The following is a 9,321-nucleotide window of genomic DNA, read 5'->3' on the forward strand; positions in this document are numbered from 1 at the left end:
TTTACAGGTGTGTGCTGAAGTTTAAGACAATTATTAAATTTTCAGTGTGAGCATTTATATTTCAGAAATGACTTCAAACCAGAACTTATGGATCTATTATTTTATTGATTGTCTCAACTTAAGCTGGTGAAGAAAATGTTTAAAATGACAAACTTAGAAGCGTATCCTTTTGTACATTTTATTGGAAGACTTGGTTGTAAAAACATTTATGGGTACATGCCTGAAGCTATATTTTATTTTTTATAGTATTTCTCACAATTCTTTGTAGTAAGTACCTGCAATAAATGAAATTAATTGAAATAGAAATATATGGTACATTTTTTGTGCAGTGAAAACTTGGTAAAGTGCCACATACATACATACATTTCTAAGACTCAACAATCCATCTCTTGCTTTTGGTATTCAGAGGCTGTCAGAAGTACCCAAAATGTACTCCTGCTTTATTAAACTGTTAGAATTTCTGCAAGGTTTAGCTAAGGTACCACTTCCTATAAGATACTTTATTTTTGTGTATAAGGCAATTGGGATTAAATAATTTGCCCAGGGTCACACAGCTAGTAAGTGTTAAGTGTCTGAAGTCAAATTTGAACTCAGGTTCTCTTGACTTCAGAGCCAGTGCTGTAGCCACTGTACTATCTCACTATCCCCCTACTTTGAAATTATTATGAAGGTTCTTCCCCTCCCCAGATTATATTGTATTTATTCAATAAATATTGCCAAATGATCTTAAAATCATTAGAATCACAGAAACTTTGATATATTTCATTTCAGAAGGAGTTATTTGTTATTTACTAATCATTATATACAAGGAACTGTGCTAATATAAAATGAAAATTGGATTGCCTGGGAAGTCCTCAGCCCTGCAAAACTGAGCATAACCTTCCCCTTTTCCCAGAATTCTTGCTAGGTTAACAGTTAGAGTTGTTAGCTACATTACTGCCCCATATTGCTCACTTCTAATTAGGAAATATAGAAAATACCTCATTTCACTGATCCTAATTGTATATTTGCCTATGGACAGTAGGCAGGGCAATCACATATTGGTACCTAGGCAGCAGTTAGGTTACAAAATGGATATCAGGAACACCTAACTTCAGATCTGGCTTCAAATGCTTATTAGCTATATAACCCTGAACAAGTCATTTAAACTGTTTGTCTCAGTTTCTTTATAAAATGGAGGTACTAATAGCAACAACTTTCCAAGGTTGTTGTGAGGACTAAATAAGACATCTGTAAATTGGTTAGCACAGTGCCTGATAGATAGTAGGGTCTTAATAAATATTTACTTTCTTTGTCTAAAGTTATATATAAAATTGAATCCCGAAGGCTTCTGGTACCAGAGTTCTGAAGGTAAAATATAGTTCCACATGAGGAAGATACCCCACTGTCCGTTGTATGTTCTGACAAGAGCAATGGAGGCCACACCCTGAGACCATTCCTTGTCATCAGCTTTCCTCCTAATATAGTTTTGTTAACTATATGACTCTCTTACTCCTTATCCAAATTATATTGCATAATAACTAGGAAAAAAACCAAAAATGAATCAATCCCTGCTCTCAATGGATTTATATCTACAGTGGAGACACAACAGATCCACAGATAATGAATAAATATCAGTTGATTTGAGGAGGGGAAGAATGCTCATAATAATTTGATAATAGTGTCTGAAAGTGTCTTTTAGGAGGTGGCGCCCGAGTTAAACCTTGTAGGAATTACTTGTAGGAATTTTGGATATGTGAAGTCCCAAAGGCAAGTAATGCATTGTTGAGTCCTAGAAACACCAAGAAGATTGATTGACTTGGCTAAAAGGTAGAAAACATTAAGGAAACTTATAATATGAATGTTTGGGGGAAAAAGACGGTTGTTTCCTTTCCGTTTTTGAAAAAGACCAGCGATATCACAAATGAGTGACATCTTAATTTGTGCACTAATTTTATTTAAATGAGGCAGAGTAGCAAAAATCATCAGCCTCACTCTCTCTTTCAGAGTCATCGAAGTTCAGTGGCAAGACAAAAGTCAGGATGCCTGGTGATAGCCTGGGATGACCTTGGTATTTTAATGTCTGACCAAGTTCTCAGTGCTTCAGCCACCTTCATAGCCACTGGAACATGTTCATCTGTTAGGATAGGAAAAGTCTTCACAGGAGAAGGCATCCCTCTAACTCAACACTAGGTTGAAAGCCTGTTGGCTACCCTTATGTGGCCATGCAGTTGCAATCGCTTTTTGGAGCCACAGATGAGAGTTGAACGGACACCAAAGGTGGGTGAGAAGCTCTAAAAAGGGCTCGGCTTGCCATTTCACTAGAGGTACTATTAAGAAATCTCTGAACTTCTCTGAACACCCTATACACTTCAGGAAAGGTAAAATAGGAGCCAAACTGAAGAGATGCTTTAAATGTTGAGTCAAGGAGTTTCTTATTAATTAGAGGCAGTTTTATTGTTCAGTAATTCAGTCACATCCAACTCTTCCTGACCCCATAGCCTTGTTCATAAGGTTTTCTTGGAGTAGTTTATCATCATCTTCTCCAAAGCATCTCACTTTATAGATGAGGAACTAAGACAAGTAGGAGTTAGCTAAATGACTTGCTCAGGATCATATAGCTTGTAAGTATCTGAGATAGGGTTTGAATTCAGATCTTCCTCGAGGCAGTAGGCAACCATTAAAGATTTGATCATATTATCAGAATATTTAATTATATCTGTGATTTCATCCATTTGAAAATTTCCTCAATGGTGCAGATCACAATCTATCCATACTTTCAGTCTTATGCAACTTTCATCCATATCTTTCCATAAGTTTGTCATAAGCAATGGGAAGGGGAGCAGTTGAATCCTGGGGTGGAGTGCTAATCAGTATCCTGAAAGTCTTTTTCAATTTATCCTAAAAGTGAAAGGATAACAAGTGAAGTACTCTGGCTCATTATTATATACTGGTTATATGTTGCAGGCTACTTATATCCACTGTGCCTATCTCCATTGCTCTCTGGATGATATTTATCTTTTAATTCTTCAAAGATGGGTGAATTTCATGTTTCATCTCCATACAGGAACACTGGTAGGAGGTTGGTATTAAAAGTATGGCCTTATGCTCACTTCAGTAACACATATACTGAAATAAGAATAATACTAAGATTAGCATAGTCTTGTGCAAGGAAAACATGAAACTAGGAATCTTAAATGTATATATGGAAGACATTTTGTTGAAAAAGACATGAAAAATTATATTTTTGATGAAAAAACTCCAAATCACTAATAATGAGAGAAATGAACTTTAAGTAACTTTGGTTCTATCTCACATATATCAGACTGGCAAAAATGACCTAACTAGAAAATGACAATTGTGGAGAAGTAGGACAGTTAATGCACTGTTGGGAGAGATATGAAAGGGGTACAGTCATTTTGTAAAGCAATTTTAAAATCTGATTCATAAATTACTAAACTGTACACAACTACTACATCGTATTACTGCATGCATTGTACTCCTAAACATGTTGTTTGTCTTTAGTTCTCAAAGACCATGACATCAGAAAAATGATTCCATGGCATGCAAGTGAATTGGATTTAAGTAAGGAAAGGTTATGCAAAATCACCAGCCTCACTGTCTCCTGCAAAGTCATCTGGGTCCAGTGACCAGATACAAGTCAGGACATCTAGAAATAGTCCTGTCTGCATTAGGAGACCTTGACTTTTTAAAACTAAGGTTGTTTTTTTTTTTTTGTTTTGTTTTTAACAGATCTCAGTTTGACATAAACACTCACACACAGAGACAGGCTTCTTTAATTCTTTGTATTTGTTTCCTAAATTCAAGTCTGGCTTCTGACACATACTGGTTATGTGACCCTGGGCAAGTCACTTCTAAGTGCATCCAATTAATTTCCTAAGATTGTAAATTATATAGAAGATGTTGACCCACCTTATTTAACTCCTTCGATCATTCTTAATGATATTAGATTTCTGAGGAGACATATTTCTTCATTCCCTATGAAAATGTTTACATTTATCTTTGTATGTGGTCTTGCTTAAATATATTTATCATTTTATATTTCTCTTGACTATGTATTTATATTTCAAAGTGTCTACTCAGCTCTGGCATTCACATCAGGAATTTTATTTTATGAAAGATCCACTTTCTCTCCTGTAGGATTATATTTAGTTTTGATGAGTAAGTTATTCTTTATTGGAAACCTGTATAATTTGCCCTTTGTAATATCATATTCCAACTTCTCTTCTCTTTTATTATGGTAACTGCCAAATCCTATGTAATATGTAATGGTTCCTTGGTCCTTCAACTCTTTTTTCAGGTAACTTGCATTTTTAGTTTGATTTGGAAGCTCTGTATTTTACCTAGGATATTCCTGGGAGTTTTTTCTTTCATAAGATAATGTATAAATTCTTTCTATATTCACTTTGCCCCTTGGTTCTAAGGATGGTTATGATTTTTAGAAATAAATTTTTTTGTGGGGGTGTAGCTTTCAAATAGTATAATGACTTATTTTTTCAGATCAGATATTTTTGATATGTGGTATGTTACATTTTCTTCTGTCATTTCATTTTATTTTTTAATATTTTTGTCTTATATAGTTATTATTAGCTTCTGTAAGTCCATTCTAGTTTTGAGGGGACTCTCTTGGGTAAAGAAAATAAAATTTTTTATCCTACATACTAAACAATTTATTTTCTATCAAAGTTTTTACTCTGAAGTAAAAGCTCATTTCTTTTCATATTCTTTGTATATGTATATTATATACATTTATACTTTTCATATATTATATCTTATTACATATACCATTATATGTTCATGTGTGTTCTTTTCATATTTCTTTCATGTTTTTTAACTCTTTCTTAATTTCTTCCAGGAATTCTAATTTTCCTTGTGGTCAAGCTATGTTTTTGTTTAAGTCGTTGCTTATAGATGCAGTTTTTCTCTTTTTCTGGGTTTATGTCAAGCTCTTTATCATAAATTTTTTTTTTGGTAATTGTTTATTCATTCTTTCAGCTTTACTTTTTGAATTGAAATTTTAAGTTAGGGACCGGTTTATATACTTCTAGAGGAAAAATGTCGGCGCTTAAGTTTGATTTTGCTCTGTATTATCTAACATCCTGTGATGCTGTTTTCTCTTGATATTGAGTGCTATATTCTTCAAGGAACTCAGAAAGCTCAGATTAGGAAGATCCAAACTTTCAGCATATCCTGAACAGTCTAATCAAAGGCACTGTCTGATTGATGTTCTAGTCTGAGCTTTGCACACTCCCAGCTCCTGTTTGAATCTGGGTAACATAAATGCAGTCTTGCCTCTGTTTGAAGTTCTGCTGAACAGCTGCTTGCCCCAGACTTTACCAGATAGCTGGTTTTGCATATTCAAAGCAAAAGAATTGCAGGCTAGTCCTGGTCCAAGCACTTTAATCTGCATCCTGAGCAGCTGGCTCTAGCCATAGTCTGTGAACTAATTCTATGATCCTGCTCCATGGTGGGTGATGGAACTCTAGATTCACCCCTGGTCTGCATTCTCTGCTGCAGTACACAGTTCTAGGTCTGAGGTCTCAACTCCAAGCTTCACTGAAAGGCTCTAGGGTCAGAGCAATACTACTGCCCATTTATCCTTGTTCCTAGTTCTTGATCTGGTATACAACCATAAGCTCCAGACCTCTGCATGCTAGAGGCTCTACGTTAACTATCTTAGACCCCTCCCCAGGGTTTGTAGATTTCTGCCTCTCCCTGAATTGACCTAGAAAAATGTTCTACTGTGATTTCTCCTCAGATTCCCCACTCACTCTTCCACGTGATGCTCTTGTAGACAGATAGGTGGGGTAGTGGAAAAAATGTTAAATCAGGAATCAGGGAGACGCGACTTTAAACACAACTTTGGACACTCAGCTCTGTGCCTCAGTTTCCTCATCTATAAAATGGGGATAATAATGGCACCTACAGCTTTGAGGACAAAATAAGATATTTGTAAACCTTAGTGTGCTATAAAAAATGCTGTTGTTGCTAGTTTATTAATATTGCCATTCCTGAATTTTGTGTTGGAGTAGCTATGTTGAGAGACTTCAGCTTCCTCTTATTCCATCATCTTTCTTAGTCTCTTCAGGTGCTGATCAACAATGATAAAGGAAATTCCTCTCCAAGAACTCCCTACATTGATGAAATCACATGTCCAGTCAGAAGTCAATAAATATGACAAATTCATAGAAATATAGGAAGAGTTTTGTGAAGTGATTCAGAATGAAGTGAGCAAAACCAAGAGAACAATTTACATGATGATATCATGTCTTGAATATTATTTAATGTTTAATAATAACAGCATTAAAATGTCAAAACATCATTTCACAGGCATTTGGTCATCTACATTGAGTTATTTGCAAAATAAATGAATTTAAAACTTAACTAGTTTATGCACCTCTGTTGCAAAGGAAGAAAAGGTAGGATTCTACAAGGAACTTGATGTGACCTCCAAATTAATTAGCCCGTACTTAAGGACTTCAATGAGAACAGGTGAAGGTGGAAGAAATATATTGAGAAAGATGGGTCAGGAGTAAGAGAGGGAACAAAAATTTATTATGTACTACACAAAAACCTCACATTTACACATGATAATTTCCAGAAAAGGATAGGTAGGCACATAGTGAACACTGATCAGCATTACAAAAAATGAAATTGATAATAATAGTCAGAAAGTGACTCATTAATAATGTGGGAATCATACTTGAATTCAGTTGCCTGAATAGTCAGATTATCACCCTGTTAGAGCAAAAATGGAGATTAGTGCAAAACTGGGATAACAGATAAAAATGAGAAAAAAATTCATTTGAAATAATTCAATTTTGATCAATTCAAATAAGTGATAAATTATGAGTACTGAGTAGAAGAAAGGCCAGATATAAATTATAATAATTTCACACAATTTAAAAAGGTATAAATCAGTTGTCATAACAAGGAGACCCAAAAAGTTAAAAAGCACCATTGTGTGCAAACAATAGGCTGTATAAATTAAGAGGGTAATCAGCAAATCAGTGGTTTATCCCAGAGGTTAGAGTTAGAATTAGAAAAAAAGTAATTCTCTAAAATTTAAACTAACAAGAATTGATATAAATGAGATTAGTTACCTGGGAAAACCTTTCCAGGAAGTAATTTGCAAAAAAGATATAACTACAATATTTTAGTAAGTTAAATCTTCTCTCTAAAAATACACACATCAGAATACAATTTAAGTTTATGATAAGGTCCAGGACTGGAAAAATATATCATGTTTGTTATGAGGAAATGTTTTAATGACCAAAGTTAACTGTTAAAAAAGTATCTAAAAACTAAAAGTTGAAAAGAAAGGCTGTCATATATTATATCTAGGCCTAAAGTAAAAGTGCCTCATCTTGATGCAATGTAAATAACTTACAGATACTCATATTTTAGCAAGTAAATCTGTATCTCTAGTGTATACTTCATTATAATTTGATGGAATTATTTAGTAGGCATTTCTGTAAGTGTTCCATGAAACCTATATGAACAGGGGTGACATAAAACTGATGCTAACAATACTAGCAAAATTTATTTTTAGTCATCAAAAACAAAGCATTCAGCAATATTGTGGTATGAAAATAGGCTTTTTAGCTGTGATCTTACAACTCACAACTTCTCCTAGCATCAGCTTTCTCCTCTGGAAAATAGAGGTTGCATAAGATGATTTCTGAAGTCTCCGGCTCAGATGCTCTGATTACTCTAGTTCAAAATTTTCCCTAATTTTTATCTCTGGGAATATGTCAGATTTTCTTGACCAGACATTTTTTAAACCTTAAAAGAGCCTAGGGACAAGTTAGTAATGGAAATGTTAGTTTAAGATCATTACATTCCAGGGAGTGAAGGAATAAATTATTATGATAAAGAAATGGAATGGAATATTAGATAAGAAATGACAAATGGGGTTCAAAGAAATTGGGAATTATATGAAGAGTGATCAATGAAGCTGAGAGAAGTGAGCAAAACAAGAGAATTTTAAATGTAATAGTATATAATATAAAATGTTATGGGCCAGAACTCTGAAACAAGGATTCTTACAAGGTGCTAAGTCAGTGGAATTGATAAGACAATAGTTATCTAGTTTAGCATGGTGCTTAATAGTTCTCTATACTCAGTATGATTGATTTAATCTTACCAGAAATAATGGTTTCCTAGTGATATAATGATTGGTTTATACTCAATGTAGAGCATAAAAACTGGGACTCAGAGACAGATTCATTCCATCGTCCACCTTTGTGGTGGCTGGAGGCTGAAGCACAAGACCTCGGACTCAGATTCATTCACCCCATCTCACACCACCGTGGTGGCAGGCCTGTCCTCCTTAGCATCTCCACTGAAACCAAGACTCCAGAAGGCCTCTAAGAAAGCTAGTCCGGGGCCCAGGCAAGGGTTGTGAAGGACATAATAGAGGATTTGGACTTTAACACCTGGCAATTCTCATGGTGATTACTAAGCTGAAACAAAGGCTGGTCCAGAGACCTCAAGAAAACCAAACAGAACATTACAATAAAATATAATAAAAATAAAATAAATGTAAAAAAAAAATAAGCTTAAAAACTTAATATCAGATAAGTGAAATGACAAATCATGCCTCTAGAACTTAGTTTCTTAAACTGTGGGTTGAGACCCCAGATGAGATGTCATAAGTGAATGTAGGAGTTGCAAAATTATGATTTATCATATCATTGTCACCATTGTTCAGTATGTTTGATTTGTATATCTATATACCTAGAACCATGTAAAAATTTCTTGGGTGAAAAGGGGTCACAAGTGGAAAATGTTTAAGCCTTGCTCTATAAGTATAAAGTATGCCTCCCATAGTTGAAAAGTGATGGACTAGTGATGCAGAATAAAATACACATTTTTAGAAATATTTATTTATAATGATTTTAAGTGTGTCAAACTTAAAACAGAAAGGAGGGGGAGCAACTAAACCATATATGAGGTTCCCTATAGGCCAAGTGTTGACTCAAATCTACATAGTGATACTATCTATATTCTATTGTATTTTATTTTGTTAAATATTTCCCAATTACATTTTAATCTGGTTCAGCCAGTAGTGCTACAGTGCTTTGAAACCTCTGGTTTATTTGATACAAAGGAAAGATTTTATTTAGAGGGTTGGAGCTGTGTCGCCTCTAGTCTTGATCTCTAACGTCTTTTCTAGTTCTAAAATTATAATCCTATGGATAAAGCCAGGTTGCTATTAAGTGTCAGAATCAAGAGATAGAATCAAGGTGATTTTAAATCTACAGCTACTTTGCTTTTAATATGCCAAGCAAGAAATGAAAGGTATGCAAGTATAGTGAC

The sequence above is a fragment of the Sarcophilus harrisii genome, chromosome 4 (assembly GCF_902635505.1).
Source record: "Sarcophilus harrisii chromosome 4, mSarHar1.11, whole genome shotgun sequence".
NCBI classification, from domain to species: domain Eukaryota; kingdom Metazoa; phylum Chordata; class Mammalia; order Dasyuromorphia; family Dasyuridae; genus Sarcophilus; species Sarcophilus harrisii.